This window comes from Solenopsis invicta, chromosome 10 (assembly GCF_016802725.1).
Source record: "Solenopsis invicta isolate M01_SB chromosome 10, UNIL_Sinv_3.0, whole genome shotgun sequence".
NCBI classification, from domain to species: domain Eukaryota; kingdom Metazoa; phylum Arthropoda; class Insecta; order Hymenoptera; family Formicidae; genus Solenopsis; species Solenopsis invicta.
Genome location: NC_052673.1, coordinates 8,678,188 through 8,695,374, shown reverse-complemented (window position 1 = coordinate 8,695,374; position 17,187 = coordinate 8,678,188). Strand labels below are relative to the sequence as shown.

Sequence of the window (17,187 nt, the reverse complement as noted above, 5' to 3'; positions counted from 1 at the left end):
TTAATATAATATAATTTCAAATTATATTATAACTTTTAAATGTAATAATTATAAAGTTCATGAATATTTTATATGTAATAATTTACATTAATTTTTTAACACTGTAACATTCGTAGAACATTTTTATAATATTCCACGGCTATTGAATTAATATATCACAAATATTATATAGAAACGGACATACAACATTAATATAATATTCCCATAATATTAGAATAATATTAAAAATATTGAGTAATATTCTCAGAATATTATTTTAATATTATTTTAATTTTTATTAATATTAACATTCTAAGAATATTATAGCTCTTATAAGGACATAATGTTTTCAAATATATCATATTCAACGTTGTAGACGATATCAATATGAACAAACTTTGTCCATGACTCGGAGATAATGTTTTTAAAGCGTTTCAATAATACATCGAAAAAAAGTTGTTAACTTGATAAAATTTTTCAACCTAATTAAATTTCTTCAGTATTTATATATTTAATTAACTTAAAGATTACAATATTTGAACTAAACAATTTAATCAAATTGAATAATTTAGACAATAATTTTTTCTCTGTGTGATTCGAAAGAAAATAATGTCTCAAATAATTGTTTTGAAATGTTTATGCAATTTTATTTTAAATCGTCCAAGAAATATATATAAAATCATTTCTAAATATTATTTTATATTGTTTCTTGATTATCGAATGTTATTTTGTGTTTCTTGATTACTGAAAGAATTCAAATAGTACATGTTAATTTTATATGTATATTTCTTAAACAATTATAAAACGGATAGAAAACATAAATGAAACAAAAACTTCAGACTAATGTTATCAATTCAGAATTCATTTTGAGATAAGTTGCAAAGAATTCTTTTTCTGAAAAAAGTTTTCTTTGTAAATGAAAATAAATTCTGAATTGATGACATAAGCCTGATTTCTTTTTGACTTCTCTGTACTATCTGGTGTACATATACATACAACGTAAATCAATATGTGTTATTTGGAAGTTAGCAATCGTTATTAATTGATACAAAAAAAATTGATAATTCCCGATACACATTAAGAAAAAATTAAAGAGATCACAGAAAAAGTTGCTAATTAATAAAAATCTCAAAAGAATTAATTTTTGTATATTATACATTTCTTATGTAATAATGTAAAACGTGACTTTTTTAAAAAAATAGACTTGATTGTTTTTTATTTGTCTATCTGTGTATTCATTAGATTTAATGCTTGCGTTTTGTCTGAAATTAAATATATTCTCTAGAGAACTAATTACATTCCTCTTAATCGCGAATAGTGAAGCTGCAACTACCATGAAATCACCAAGTGGTTTCTAATTCTGCAAATTGGAACAGGGAGTTCGCGTAAATATTTTTCACACAGAGCTCTGTTTGTCTATTCTTCTTCCACAGGCGGCCGCGTCAATAAAAATCCTTCGTGTTGTCAGGAGAGACTGACGTTTCTGGCAGAATTGAGCGCTCTAGGAGTGCCTAGAAGAGAAGCGCGACACGCACGCACGCGGATCGAATGTGCCGGTGCGGCGCGGCGCGGCGCGGCGCGGCGGTGCGGCAAGGGAGCGGTGTGCGCGTACTCTCCCTGACAGTTTCATGTCAACAAATGTCGCGGCCGAGGCGTCGCGCCCAGCCGAGCCAAGCCAGCCAGCCAGCCAGCCAGCCAGCCAGCCAGCTCCGGCGGGGTCCGCCGGCGCGTATTCGCGGAGTCGCTCGCGCGACCAATCGCGGCGTCGCGTCACGTCACCGTCGGCCAATCGGCGCGCGCCGTGGTGACGACGCGAGCTAAATATAGCCGGTATATATCTAGGCCGGTCGCGACCGCGAATTATCCACAGTCGCGCGCCGGCGGCCGACGGAGGAGGACGAGTGGATTACTGAGCGGAGAGCGGATTTTAAGTGCGTGCGCAGTGCGCGAAGTGTGAACACGGCGCCGGAACACGGGACGTTGCGAAGGTAGGAATCCGTTACAGATGGGCGGACAGGATGCGCTTTCAAAATCAGAGCGCATTCGTCCGCGACAAACGTAATGAATCTCTTGGAATAAACCGACCGCGAGAAGGTAGCCGCGGAAGGAAGAAAGGAAGGAAGGAAGGAAGGAAGATGCCTCGTGCGTCAAATTCGGAGCACGTGTTCGCTGTAATAAACACGATTCTGTTCGCAATAAACACGGCTCGTCTCGGGCCGCGTCCGAGATTGGCCGAACAGACTGTGAATTGTTCCGCGACTTGTGCGGCTAGGCGCAGATTTCAGAGTGCTCCGCGCCGCCGAGAAGCGCGGCGTGAAGTGCGCAACGTGCGGCGTGACGTTGCGCACGCGAAGCGATCGAAGTACGCGCGTTCGATAATATCTCGCGCATCGCGCGATCTGTACAGTCTGGCCGGTTCACGTTTATTTCCACCAATTGTAGATAAACTTTAATCTATGTCTAATTTATCTTTTTCTAATTCTTAGAAACTGGAGAAAGATAACAATTAAATTAAATCGAGATTGAAGTTAGTCTACATTGATAGAAACGGGCATTAATCGCGCTATTTGCGCTTTTCTTTGCGTTATGACATTATCGTAAGCTCTTCTTAATTTTACGTAGAGATAAAGAGAAGATACATTACTATTATATAACTAATTATACTGTATAATATAGTACTGTATGCATGTTAACTACATTTATTATTAACTACAATTATAATTGCATTATTGTTGAAGGATTATCTCAAAGAAACAAATGAAGATCGCAACATTGGCTGCGTTCAGTAAAAAAAGCAACTTTGCAACTGTTATAAGATTCTTTAACATGATTGGTTTATATATTCATATATTCTGCAAGAACTAAGCGCAAGAAGCAATCGTATCAAAGAACAGTCGCAAAGCTGCATTTTCTGCTGAACGCAGCCATAAAATACACCCGACTGATGCACCAGCAGTTTCAAATCTGTCTGCGAGATATCGAGATCGCGAAGTCGCGTTCGATATATCGGGGGCATTCCCCGTCGCGGGGCCAAAGGGAGAGATATAACGGCGGTATATGTTACGTCTTGACGTTACATCCGATAAGGATATTATTACGTGGCGGATTGACATAATGCCTTGCGCCTAGTCACGCGTGATCAGCCGCGCTCACGAGCGATCGATTTTCTTTCCCACGGAGAAGGAAGGATTTTCTGATATACGCAGTTCGCGCGTACGTATGTACGCGTAAGATTCAAATTGCGGCGCCACGATGCACCCAAGTCCGACGTCAGACCGATCGCGAGCGCGATTTGGATTGATTTACGTGGGTTTCATAGCCACGGGCTCGCAATTGCTCAAGGTCGCGACGCCACAAAGTAGAACTTCGCTGCCATCATAGTTGCAATGTTGCCACAAGAGAGAATACACACGTTAAACGCGCCTCATGTGTGTTGTACGTGTGCTCGCTCTTATTCGCTGAGAAAACATTTGAAGAACGAGAGAGAGAGAGAGAGAGGATTTAAAACTTGTTTGTTCCATTTGAGATATATTTTAGCAGCATTAATTCAAGCATCTGCTCGTATTTTAAACATCTCGTCTCACAATGTCATCCGTTAATCATTATAATTGAAGAATTATCTGTTTTAAATTCTTTTTCTAATGAACATTATGAGTGTTTATAATAATGTGTTCTTGCAATGAACATTATTGCTGACTTTTCATAATTATTATCGCTGGTATTATTCCTCTTCTTTGTAAGCGCTATAATATTATTTAATATTAAATAATATTCTTGAAATATTATTTAATATTAATAGAAAGTGGTTATATGTCCCTACTGATAATAGTATATAAATATTATATGAGTTTATTTATATACTGTTATCAGGAGTGACCTGGTAATAGTATATAAATATTTTATAATATTATTTATTTAAATATTTTAAATTATATCAGGAATATTATAACTTTTAAATAAATGTAATAATTATAAAGTTTATGAATATTTTATGCATAATAATTCACATTAATCTTTGAACAAAAATAATTTTTGTTTTACAACATTTTCATAATATTCTACGGATATTGAAATAATATAACACAAATGTTACATGAAAAACGAACGTATAACATTAATACAACATTTTCATTGAAATAATATTAAAAATATTGTATAAAATTTTAAGAATATTGTATTAGCGCTTGTAGAGTTTATTTCTTTTACTATTTTTCAAATTTATTATTGGAAATCAATGAGAAATACATTTTTCAATTATCCCAGAGAATAATATCCTCATATGTTTTACAAGAAATATTATTAAGCGATATTTCTTATGTTATCTTTATCTTATTTTGTTACATCTATATTTATCTGTCACGTGTTATCTTTACTTTATCTTTACCCCCTGTATTTTATCTCACGTTTATCTTCCAATGTCTCTGAACTTTCGAGCAGTTCTTTCCTCGAAATTGGCGTTCGCGAGAGAGAAAATAAGTGGGACGAGGTACTCGCGTATTGTGCGCTTCTCTCATGAATATGAATGTGCAATCGCTCGTGTCTAAGCGTGTGTCTTTGAAGTTGGCTATCTATTATCGCGTTTACGAGATACACGACTTGCAGCGTACGACGAACGAGTACCAGCCGCTGCGATTTGTGTGTAGTTAGCCCGGAATAAATTATTTCGGAATTTAGAACACGCGCCCGAAAATAATTTGTTTCTCAGAGAGAGCCTACCTCGACCTCTCGTTCGCGTGTTCCGTATGGTACCTTCGATGTATCGACGTCGCTCCTGGCGAGTCTCTCGATTTTGGAAACGTGTTTCCTCCGCGATGTTGACAGCAAAATTACGTTGGCAGAAGAATCAGACTCAACGTGTAATGGACAAATATTAGATATTAAGAATAGGAATTAGAGTTTTAGAAAGCTTTCTCAATAAATACCGTAGATAAATAATAAAACTATGTTGTGTTTTATATTCACATTCATGTGTTATATCTTATTAATATTTATTGTGCGTTACATTCAATATTTATTGAACATTTTTAAATTTCAATTCTCATTCCTAATATCTAATATTTTTCATTGTTCGCAGAGCTTTAGGCCAATAGAAGAATAATAGATATTAAGAATAAAAATTAGAATCAGTTTCCTCAATGAATATATGAAAAGTGACGCACAATGGATACAAATTAGACATTAGACATAAATGTGTCATAAGACACACAGCATAACTGATTATTTATTTATCATCTTCATTGAAGAAACTAATTTAAAAAATGTAATTCCTATTTTTAATATCTAATATTCCTTTATTGTACACAGGACTTAAAATTACAAGAAAACATATTGATGAATATTTAATCAATCTAATCACTACTTTTTCTCACTATCCTTTTTTTATCCAAAATGAAACTGAGAAAGATAAAGAAATTAATAATTAATAGAATGTAATTTTATTAATGTACAATAATTAATATACAATCGTAAGAGGCCATTTAATATTTATGCAGCATAAAAGTATAAGCTATTAATGTAGGATAGCATTTATAATTGTTCCTTGAGAAAGAAAAGTTTTATTTCACGCGTGTGCATATTTCTGCATATGTATACATACATAAATAAGAAACTCTTACTTTCTAAGAAATAATTATGAATACCCTTTATTCGTAAACCGTTAAATTGTGGGAAATCGACTATAGGTATAATATAAATAATAAAATTAGATTAATTATAAAAATGAAATAATTCAGTTTCATATTTTCTGTTCCTTTAAGAATTTCAAGTATACCTTTTGAATTTCAAGCATGTACACGCCCAATATTTCCCTGCTTTATATGTTTCCCTACAGCAATGCGATAACGTTATCGCACTTTTTTTCTCGATGAGATGAATGAATCAGGTATCGCACGAAGATGGGCATGTCGGGTAAAAACCGTCATTACTAAATTACACGATGGATGATTGAGCACCATTCTGTACACGATTGTGAGATTATCGGTTCAGATCGCGTGTGGGTGAGAACGCTAAAAAGAAGAAAGAGCACTTAATTTAAAAAGCTTTTATACCTATACATTTTGAAACAAATGCTAAAGAGTAGAAACGTAAACTAAGAGAAAAAACTTATTTTAGGAAAATAATATAAATAAGTGTACTTATACACATTAAGTAAATTTTTCTTGAAAAATATTTTTAATGTTTAATGATATAAAAAGAATTCACTATTAAAATTGAAAAGAAGAAGCCAACAATTGAAGAAAGTTGGCCATCTTTTCGCAGCACATTTTTTTACTAGTCACACAAACATTTTGGCATTAAATTGCACGTCTCCGATGTTTGTTTTCGTCGGCAAACTTCCTTCGGCGTTGATAACCTTTGCAGAATAATAATCTTATCTTGCGCATTTGCTATGCAAAGTTGCGAAGGTAATCACCTCGATACTGCTCTACAATTATTATTAGAAGGTTAAAACCAACACGTGAGATGGGACAACCAAATTTTTTTCGAAATTTTTAAAATAGTTCGAGTTAATGATTATTTATTAATTAAAATAAATATTCTTCTCTTGAAAGATTGCAGATTACACAATCATTTATTATTATTTTTTTTTATATAGTTTTAGTATCATGTTACTTGCGAATGAATGCCAACTTGGCGCCGGCTATATTAATATGATATCAGTGTTGCAAACTGGTTATTTTATAACGATATTAAACGAGATTATTATACTATCACATTGCGACAAAAATATCTTTATTAATTATGAATAAGATTGAATACGTCATAAATACAGTTTTATTTAAAATAACATTAAATGCATATGAAACGACGTAATTTTTAAAAGAATTCTTAAAGAATTATGAAAGATAATAAGATAATAATAGGAATGAAGTAAATGTATTTGTCATTTGTCGAGAATTACTAATTTTCTACATTACATATTTTTATTCTAATTCCCGATTTATAACTCCATTAGAGTCTAAAGTCCAACTTGGGTGAACGGTGATTACTGTATGCTTGCACTTTTCAAGCTTATTCGGCAGTATCTAAAATTAACGATCGCAATTATATGACGATTGGTCGGAGCTAAACATTTCTGCGCTGAGTGATCTTTCTGACATTTAATAATTTGATCATATCCATCGCTCGAAGACAAATTTGAGCTTTAAAACATGTTCATAGATGGGGAAATACTTTCACGTGGAATGTCTCTCGGCGCGGTCGAGAAAAATTTTTACGCTATCTTATGCGAAGCGTGGATAATCATCAGGTAACTTAAATCACACGCCTCGCCTTCGCTAATGAACGACTATTCTCTCTCGCACTCAGTAATTTTTGTCGCCTGAATAAGACGTTAGACACGCTGTAAATGTGGATATGTAAAGATTTGTTTATTCTGGAGTGAGTCCCTTAGGAACAACAACTAGCCTTTCTACAATTTGCGATTTTCATGCACTACTTTAGAGAGAATTATATTTTTCCTTTCAACATTATATAGGCGCGCATATATATTTTTTTATAATTCATAATATTATAATTTTCTAAATTAATAGTTTGAATTAATTTCAAAGAATACGTAAAAACTTGCTGCAACTTTTCTCTTTCATTTTAATTAAAATTTAATTAAATTTACAAATTATTAAATTGTTAATAGACAATAAAGTTTATGTGTTTGTTCGTAAATTTTGTTCTTAACAATTTTTAAATTTACGCACCGTTAATCACATATGCGTTTATATATATTTTATATACATTTTATATATTTTTTCTTTGATTTATTTCATGATGCCTTTTTTACTGTTTTGTTAATTTAAATTCAAGGTTACTGTTTTCTCAATTACAATCTTGGATCCTGCAGCAAAATAGTTGAGAAGATGGACTTACGTAGAGCGCACGAAATAAATTGATTACGTATTTATCATTAAAACGTCGCAAATAAGATCAGTATCGCCTAATGGCGTATACGAATAATTCTGTTCGATAATATCGCTATCGTAACATTATACGCGTAGATTGTATTTGTTTAACGCGGCGCAGCCGTTTATCCGTACGTGCACGTAAGATAAATCTCCCTTCCTCGCCCGTATCCTTTCTCGAAAGAGCCGTACTGTCATTTCTCTCTCTGCATTGTATTAGCATTTTAAATTCAATCGCGAGACTTTGACGCCCTTGAGCGGTAATGGACTCTTTCTCCCCTTACTCCCTTTCTGCCCTCTTTCCCTCACCCCTCCCGTTGTCGTATCGTTTCCTCTCTCTTTCTCTACTTGTAAATCCAGTTATATCATCTTTCTGCTTTGCTGTAAACTGAGTAGCTCATCGTTGATAAATCGACTATCCCGTCTTTCCTCCTTATTTTTTTTTTCTTAGTACGCTGCGCAAACGTAAATTTAACTCTAACTTGCTTTTTAACGACGCAGCGCGCGCGATCGGCACGCGGAAAAAAATATACAGGACAGTTTGAGGGATTGAGCAGAAATACGGGATACACTAAACTATTCGCGAACCGTCACTTTCGTGAATTTTTCAATAAATTTTCAGAGTCAAAAAATTAGAAAATGGAAAGGAATTAGTGAAAAATAATAAAATTTTGTTTTTAGCTGAAATATCGAGGAAGAGGAACTTTTATATTATTTTATTTTTATATTTTTATTAATTTTTTTTATTACTCTAATAAAAATTTATTTGTGTTGAAAGTGTGTAGCTATAAATATCTTTATAGATTTAAATTGTGTACCTATAAAATCAGATATTATTTTTTATACATACGTTTATTTATTTAATATCAAAATTTTTTTAAATATTTTCTTTCTAATAATTTCTTCAGTTAAATTTATTTTTTCAAATTCTGCAGTCTTTTAATTTATCTTATTATTTATTTTCCAATATATTTTAATTTTTACCGGGAAATGATCAAGTTTAGTGTATTTATGCATACCATTCCATTTTTAACTAGATATGAAATTGCAAACTGGAAGTGCATTCCAGTCGCTTTGCTAATAACTAAGACTCGCATAGAGTCATAAAAATGCTGTTAAGCTTTACGATTCTTTGAAAATCCGTAAAGTCTTTTGCCATGTTCCTTAGAGCCGAGTTATCTCACAAATTCGCGCCCGTATGTCAGTTCCTTATGAAGAGGGAGAAAGATGCGGGCTTGGGTAGGTCTCGATCCCCATTAATCGTTCGTCTCCATTAAGGTTTTGTCCCTCACTTTCCTCGAAACGCCAACGGCAGTCGTTCTCTCGATCTGGAATAGTCGTCGATATGTCAGGATCAGCGAGAGGTTTACAATTGCGATTAATCAACTTGTAATTTGCAGAATGATCCTAACGGTATATGCTCGGCATAGCAGAAGCTCGGTTATTCGAGCGTTATTTAACCGAATGTTTCATTATTCTTGAGCGATGTGAATTCGCTCGATTATGTACGAATAACATTGTTCTATAAAAACACTAATGGAATATTCGGTTAGATAACCAGAGATAGGATATAATGAGTTACAACCCTATAAGCGCTACAATATTATTAGAATATTATTAAAAAGTAAAATAATATTGAAATAATATTCTAAGAATATTATTCGATATTTTTAATATTATCTTAATAATATTGTATTAATGTTATATACTATTTTTATATAATTTTCGTAGTATATTATTTTAATATCCGTGAAATATTATAAAAATGTTCTATGAATATTATTTTTGTTCAAAAATTAATATGGATTATTGTGCATAAAATATTTATAAACTTTATAATTATTGCTTTTAAAAGTTATTATATTCCCGATAATTTAAAATATTAAAATAAATAATTATTATTTATGTCTTATATTATTCATACAATATTCATACAATATTCATACAATATGTATTATATTATTCATACAATATTCATGTAATATTATCAGGAGTGGACACATAACTAATTTTTTTTAATATTTCAGGAATATTATTTTATTTTTAATAATATTGTAGCGCTTATAGGAAACTAACGCTGTTACCGTTTCTTTTTTAATAACAATTTGGTAATGACGTTACAATTTTCTATAATAATACTGGTAAGGCCAGAGGTGGAATAATCATTTTTCACGATCAACTCATTACTTATTACACGTTATTCATTGAAAAATACTAACTTATAACTTTACTCGTTACATAACAATGCATTACTTTTGTATTACTTTAGCTTGTTATGTAACGAGTCAACTAACGAGTTACTTTTTTCAATGAATAACGCATAATGACAACGAGTTGCTTGTCAAAAATAATTATTTCAGCTGTGGCATTATCATTATTATTATAAAAGTTTGTCATTATTAAATCGTTATTATAAAAAAATAAAATTAAATTAATAGTGACTGGTTATTTGTAACGTGTTACTTCTTATCCCTGTAATTAACGTTTTAATAATGAAGACGTTGCTATCTAATCTACTGTTTAAAGCAACCAGAAAGAATCGAAGCATAAAATTTGTTCCTTACGTTGGCGAATTATTCGATTTGCCACTTGAAAAACATCAAGCCTACACTCACCTGCGCCATTTTCTGCCCACGCAACATTCCCGAATCGCTTCATTTTCGCCTTTACGCATATATGGGAGCCTGACACCGTATCGCGGCGAATGTAATTTTCTTTCAGCCCTTTTTTAAAAAATCTTTTACGCCACCTTACGACGCGTGTAGAATCGTGCAGTCTTGTCGAGTGAATAAAATTTTAATAACATCTGTTTTTCCGTTTTATGCGCACGTTTGAGGCAGAGAGGATAATGTCTCACTTTTTATCGCGCAATTTTAAAATTATATTCTTATTTAAACATAAAAGTGTGCAGTTTAAGGCTTATACGACACTATTTATATTGCTATTAATGTTGCTTACATACGACTATACAATATACATACATGCAGACAAATATTCTCGTGCTAAGAAAAGCGATTGTTCAATTTTAATTCTTTTTTCTTTTGAATAACTTTATCTTTGAAAAGAATATTTTTATGATAATAAATTCTTAAAATACATTCGTCATTTTTTAATCAAGTAATAATTACTTAAAATAAACTTTTGCGTCCACACGGAAAAATATACTATAAATTACTTATTTTAAATATCTCGTATGTTTATATACCCGTAAATCTATCATAAGCATGAAAGTTTATTCAAAATTTATTCTGAATCCTACTAATTTAATACTTTAATAAAAAATATTAAGTTAAAACAAATTTAAAATTTGGTTATTATTCTGACTTTTCCTCGATAAAATTTTATAATATTTTTCGAAAGAATATATAAATTCTTTTTTTGAGCATGAGTATTATTTTTAATGTCTGATAAATACATCTTAAGATTATTACCAAGAAAATTCTTAAAGATAATCGTTAGATTTTTGAAAGAAGAAAGTTAATTTTTAACAGTTAGTAGTAGAATTGATATTTTTTTATGTGTAGAAAATGGTATAAATAATGATATAGACTATAAATGATATGTACACTGAGAGAAGAAAGGAAAATCTAGAAGAACAGGTTTTTCCACTTGATTATTAATATACATGATTGTATTTACTTTTTGACCAAGTGGAACTGTTAATTGCGTTTTTCTATATAATTATTTCGGTCATTACGTTATCTGTTTAACTTATAATGTTTCAATACAAGTTCCTTGCGTTTATGTTGATTATACGTTTATCTTGTGACTGAAGGATTAGTATATCCGAGACGTACCAAATGTTTTTAAATTTATGTTTATAATTAAAGAGATATTTTTATTAGCTCGAGACTTGATCTACGGTTTTTATTATTTTATGTTAAAAAAAATTTACTTTTAGTATACATTTATTTTTGAACACACATTTACGAATTAGCAATAAAATTAAAAAACAGATGAAGGACGTCGCGCAGAAAATTTGGTAAAATCTCTGAAAGTACGCTTCTTGCTATAAAGCGATTTTACGAACGTGCGTGCACCCACAATACCACTTGCGGCAGCGTAAACTTGTTTGGTAATTTTTCTCTATCTCTATTGGTTAGCGGTGGAATTGTTTAAGTAAGGCTGAGAATTATTTTACACGATAATAATCTACGATAGCAATACCTCTTAGCGTTGCCAAAAGGAACATTGTTAAAGGACTTAAGTCATTTGCATCTACAGTATAAGCTTGTCAAATTTGATGGAGAATTATGAACGCTATGTAGCTATTTATATAACAGACATCTGCATATTCAACCACGATATTCTGCGAATATAATCTTGGATAAAGTAAAAAAATTTCTGTTGTGAATGATAGATCGTCTAGAATGGGTTTATAGGCGAGACACGCGCGCGCTCGGTTATAAGGACACAAGGACGCGGCTCACGTACACACAAGCGCGAGACGTACGCAGGACGAGTACAACACGTGTGTGTCGCTCGCGGCGCGGACAGGAAGCATAAATTTCGTCGTGAACTCCAAACACAGCTAGTGAGAGGACACAATATGCGTGCGTGCGTGTTATGTTTTCTACACTCCTAGCTTCGTAAAAATAAGGGATCTACGCGAGATTATGAGCTAATATTCGCTAAGTCTGAAGAAATAAAATTTCAACGTTGTCGTAAAAGTGACTTATTTTAAATCCTTTGAACCATCTATAATTCGCGATAAAACTGTGACACTGAATATGTGTATACATATTAGATTTTACGAAGAATGTAAAATCACTTCACGAATTCAGTTTCATCAATAAAATGTATATTTAGCGAATATTATATCTAATATTATATTTAGTAAACTTTAAAATTTTTAAGTAGTTTTTCCTAAGAACATGAGGTTAAAATTTTTTAAATAAATAAAACTATGTTTAATTAATAATTATATCCAAATTTTCTTAAGTAAACAGCCAAACAATTGCATAAAGTTAAAAAGATTTAATTTTCAATTCTAGGAAACATTTAAATTGAGATTTCTTTATAAGTGCTACAATATTTTTCAAGTATTATACGAATGTTATTAAAAATGAAAATAATATTAAAATAATATTCCGAAAATAGTATTTAATATTACTTTAATATTATGGGAATTGTATTAATATTATATGTCCGTTTTTATATTTACAATATATCCGTAGAACATTATAAAATATTCTACGAATATTATTGTCGTCAAAAATTAATATAAATTATCCATAAAAGATTCATAAACTTTATAACTATTACATTTAAAGTTATAATATATCCGATATATCCGATATTTCAATATCCGTGGAATATTATAAAAATGTTCAACAAATATTATTGTCGTCAAAAATTAATATACATTATTATGCATAAAAGATTTATAAACTTTATAACTCTTACATTTAAAAGTTATAACATTTCAGATAATTTGAAATATTGAAATAAATAATATTGTTTACTTATCATAATATTGATATAATATTCATATAATATCCATATAATATTATCAGGAGTGGACATATAACCACTTTTTATTAATATTAAATATTATTGTAACGATTATAGGGTTCTTTCATATTTGTCATATAAATGTATTCAGAAATGTCTAGTTATAAACATTTTATTGAACGAGATAAAAGTTTTTATAATATTTTATCAAGGTAAACTTCTTGCTACTTAAAATTTAATTAAGCACAAGGTCTAAATTCGCCAAGTGTGCAAGTGCCATCGGTTTTACGGGTGTCGCATCACGGTTGGCGGCGCCGGTAAAAAGGACAGAAAAAGGACGGTAATTCGCCGTAATTAAAGCGGTATAATTGGGACAGATAGCGTCGCGCCGCCGCGCCGCGTCCCTCGTCTCACGCCAGGCCTTTGTGTTTGCTCTTCTCTTCGTCCCGTTCGGAGGCGGAGCGAAAATAATCCTGTCTTCTTTAAAGTACAACATAAATTCCATTTAATCGCCCGCGATAATAATTTTTGCTGGCTTTTCGCACGTCGCGGCAGACGTTAAAAAAAGTGTTAGATCGAGAAAATATGTGATGCGCGTTTCTACTTTACAATCTACACGTCTTCTTTCGTCAGGTTCCAGAAGAAATAAATTAAAGTTCGTTTGTGATTAATTTCGCGTTGGTTCAACTTTAGTGAAAACACTCGAGGCCGATTCCGCATCTGACGCGAAACGAAAGTTAATCCCCTCTTGCTTGTGTTGCAATCGCGAATTTTCGAGTTGCGCGTGGCATACTCTGAAAAGAGTCGCCTATCTCCCGAAACGGGATTCGTATTTTTAGAAAGTACACTTTGCAATACTGGGTAAGACTCGGCTATAATCCCCCCCGAGGGGAGGCATTGACCTTTCAAACTCTTTTCTCTCGCTGAAATTCTCGCGCGAGCATATTGTTCTCTTCGACAGGCTCCTGCTTTATCGCTTTTCCCCGCCGCAGGACGAGACATTACCACGCTTCTCTCTGCCATTTTAGCGACAGAAGCGACTAGATCTTCGACGATTGATGTGTCACTAAATTGAATACATTTTTGTAATTATTTTGTTTATGAATTTCTCTTTTTATCTTATTTTTTTCTTTACATTTATTTTTTTTATTTCTACAATATTTTTTATTGTCATTTTTATCTTTTAATTTTTCTCTGTTCATCTCTCATTGATTTTTTATATATGCTTACTTGTACTGGAGAATGGATTGTTTTATCGTTGATATAAAAATAATAATAACGATAATGCGTTTTCCATCTATTGTAAATCGACGAAATATCAAGGAACTTTAGGATGTTTTTCGTGGATTTTCATGATGGCAAACATCACGATAAAAGTTCCGGAACATTATGTCGATCAATCATGTCGCACGTGTGTAAAATACATGGTACGTGTGAGGGGACAAGTCTATATGTTTAAATCTATTTTACCTTAATCCTTTCATCTCCACTATAAATCAAGCGAATATCCGTGTCGTTTGCCGTAAATTTTAAATAATTCTAATTTATTTTTCCTTTTTTCTGTTTAGCTCATTTTTATAACATTAAATCATCATAACGTTTAATTTCAAAAATCATTCTTCTCCAAATTATCATATGTACTCACGCAATTATATTTATTTATTTTTTTAATATGTGTTTTAGCTGATCCAATAAAATTTTTTATTTATATCTTTTGTCGGTTTGAAACTTCGGGGACATTCCGGATCTTTAGCATTCTGGAGGTTGCAAACTGCTTCTCTCGCGGCGAGGGCAAAGTCTCTCCATTGAGATTGTCGATTTTTACATATTCATTTTTGGGTAGAGATTGCTAAAACAGACAGCGGAAATTTGCCGTAGCCCACATCCACGCTTTTTACATGGGAGAGGCGAAAAGATGTTGGTCGTCGTCGTAAATTGACGCTCGTAAAACCGTTCGACTTTAATGCGGCTTTCATGGAGTTTCGATGTGTAGTCCAATTCACCTCCTCCGCAGGACATTGCTATTTTCTCTTGATGCTGCTTCAACAGTTCGATACACGTGCAATTTTTAGTTATTCATGAAATTTATTGAGGATGTTTTAGAATAAAATGTTCTATGGTAGAAAGAACTTTTCATAAAATCTGTATAAAAATAAGGAAAAGAAAAGAAAGCGAGAATGTAAAATCAAATTTTTATAGCTTTCGTATTAAATTTAAAAGGATATGAATAATAATTTTTTAAATAATGCATTTAAAAGTAATAAGAGATCCTAAAACCCGGGATGTCTATATCCCTTACAGAAACGTAATACTCAGTATTAAATTGGCGAGTAATTCAAGTAATATATTACGTATTTTGAATGTTAAAAGTACGAATAACAATACTTTTAAATTACCTAAAATAAATAATATATTATTTAAATTATTCATCAAATTATTACTGTCAGTATTACATTTCTTTAAAAGGATATAACGTTTTTATGAAGAATACGTTCAAGTTCACGCGATTACCTTGTATTTGTTTTATTTTTTTTTTTTACTATTTTTATGAGCATATCTATTTTTTAACTTTGAATTTCTTTTTATCAATTTCTTCTTAATTGAATTTCCAACTTTCTTCACGCAATTAATATAATATTTATAATTTAAGAATTCTCTTTCTAAATCGCACAAATTTAGAAATCCTATGTAGTAGATGGAACACGTAACGATACTCTTGGATCACGCGTCGATCGGTTCACTAACCTCCGCCGTCCAAAATATGTGGTCGGGTTCCGCGTTCTATATCGCGATATGTAATTATTCTGAAGTCTGCACTCGAGTTCGCAGGCGTTACACGCGGTACGATCTTGTCGGAATTAGGCCGCCCACGTTCGCTCGTCGTCGACACGTCGAAAAAGCGCTATAAAAGCTTTCGGTGGCCAGATGGGCACCGGTTGCGCAAGCTCTCTTTCGTATCCTCTCCCCTTGTTCTTCTTCTGCCTCTTTTTTCTTCATTTTTTTTTGTCACGATCTGTCTTCCTGTTTTTGCCAGAAATTGCGAAAGCAGATTGCGACAATGCGCATGTTATCATAAAAGAAAATAATATAATGCGAAATATTTTGTATAACAAAATATATATTATATTTTTACCTCAGTCCAAGAGAGAAATAGAACAGAAAGAGATAATTTTACATCATATACGGAATTCGGAGTTAGAAATGTGAAACACATATGTTCTTTCGAAAGCATCCCCCTTCTCTTTGGAGAAAGATTAATTACCATCTACTCAATATATACGTAAGAAGAGGAAGGGATCTGGGATCACGATCGTGCAATACAGAGATTCTAAGAATTAGATACTGACTGCTTCCTAGAAACAAGACAAGATACAACGTATACAATATATATGTGTGTACATATATGTATATTTAAAAAAAGAAAAAAAATATATATATATTAATATACATAAAATGAAAAAATTCATTTGATGTATATAGATCAAATAAGAAACTATTTAAGAGAAAAATATATTTAATTTTGCAGATATACGAACAAAAACAGAAAAAACGGCTTTGCTGACGTATCTGAAGGTTTTTGCTAAATAAAATAACTAGACACAGATTTAAAAATAATTTTTTGTTGGATGTTTAAGCATGACGAGCAATGCTTAAACAAAGAGATTGAAATTTTAATTGACAGCTTGAGCGTTCTAATAATATTTTTAAATGGTCCAATAAAAAATTATTTTCAGATTTATGTCTAGTTAAATTTTTATTAGATTCTTCAGCAAAATCGTTTTTTTTTATGTTTAGACTGACCATTTTTTATCCTTATTGCAAAATTAAATTTATTTTTAGAAAATTATTGATATATTAA

General features: G+C 32.0%; 1 protein-coding gene across 2 annotated transcripts in view; it reads left to right on the top strand.

Moving 5' to 3' along the window:
* The first annotated feature begins 1,813 nt into the window (after positions 1-1,813).
* LOC105197299 (activating transcription factor 3) overlaps positions 1,814-17,187 on the top strand; it is a 29,263-nt gene continuing 13,889 nt past the window's right edge. For both annotated transcript variants that reach the window (XM_011163598.3, XM_011163597.3), the window contains exon 1: positions 1,814-1,967. The gene's annotated coding sequence lies outside the window, so the exon portion shown is untranslated. The remainder of the gene's footprint in view (positions 1,968-17,187) is intronic.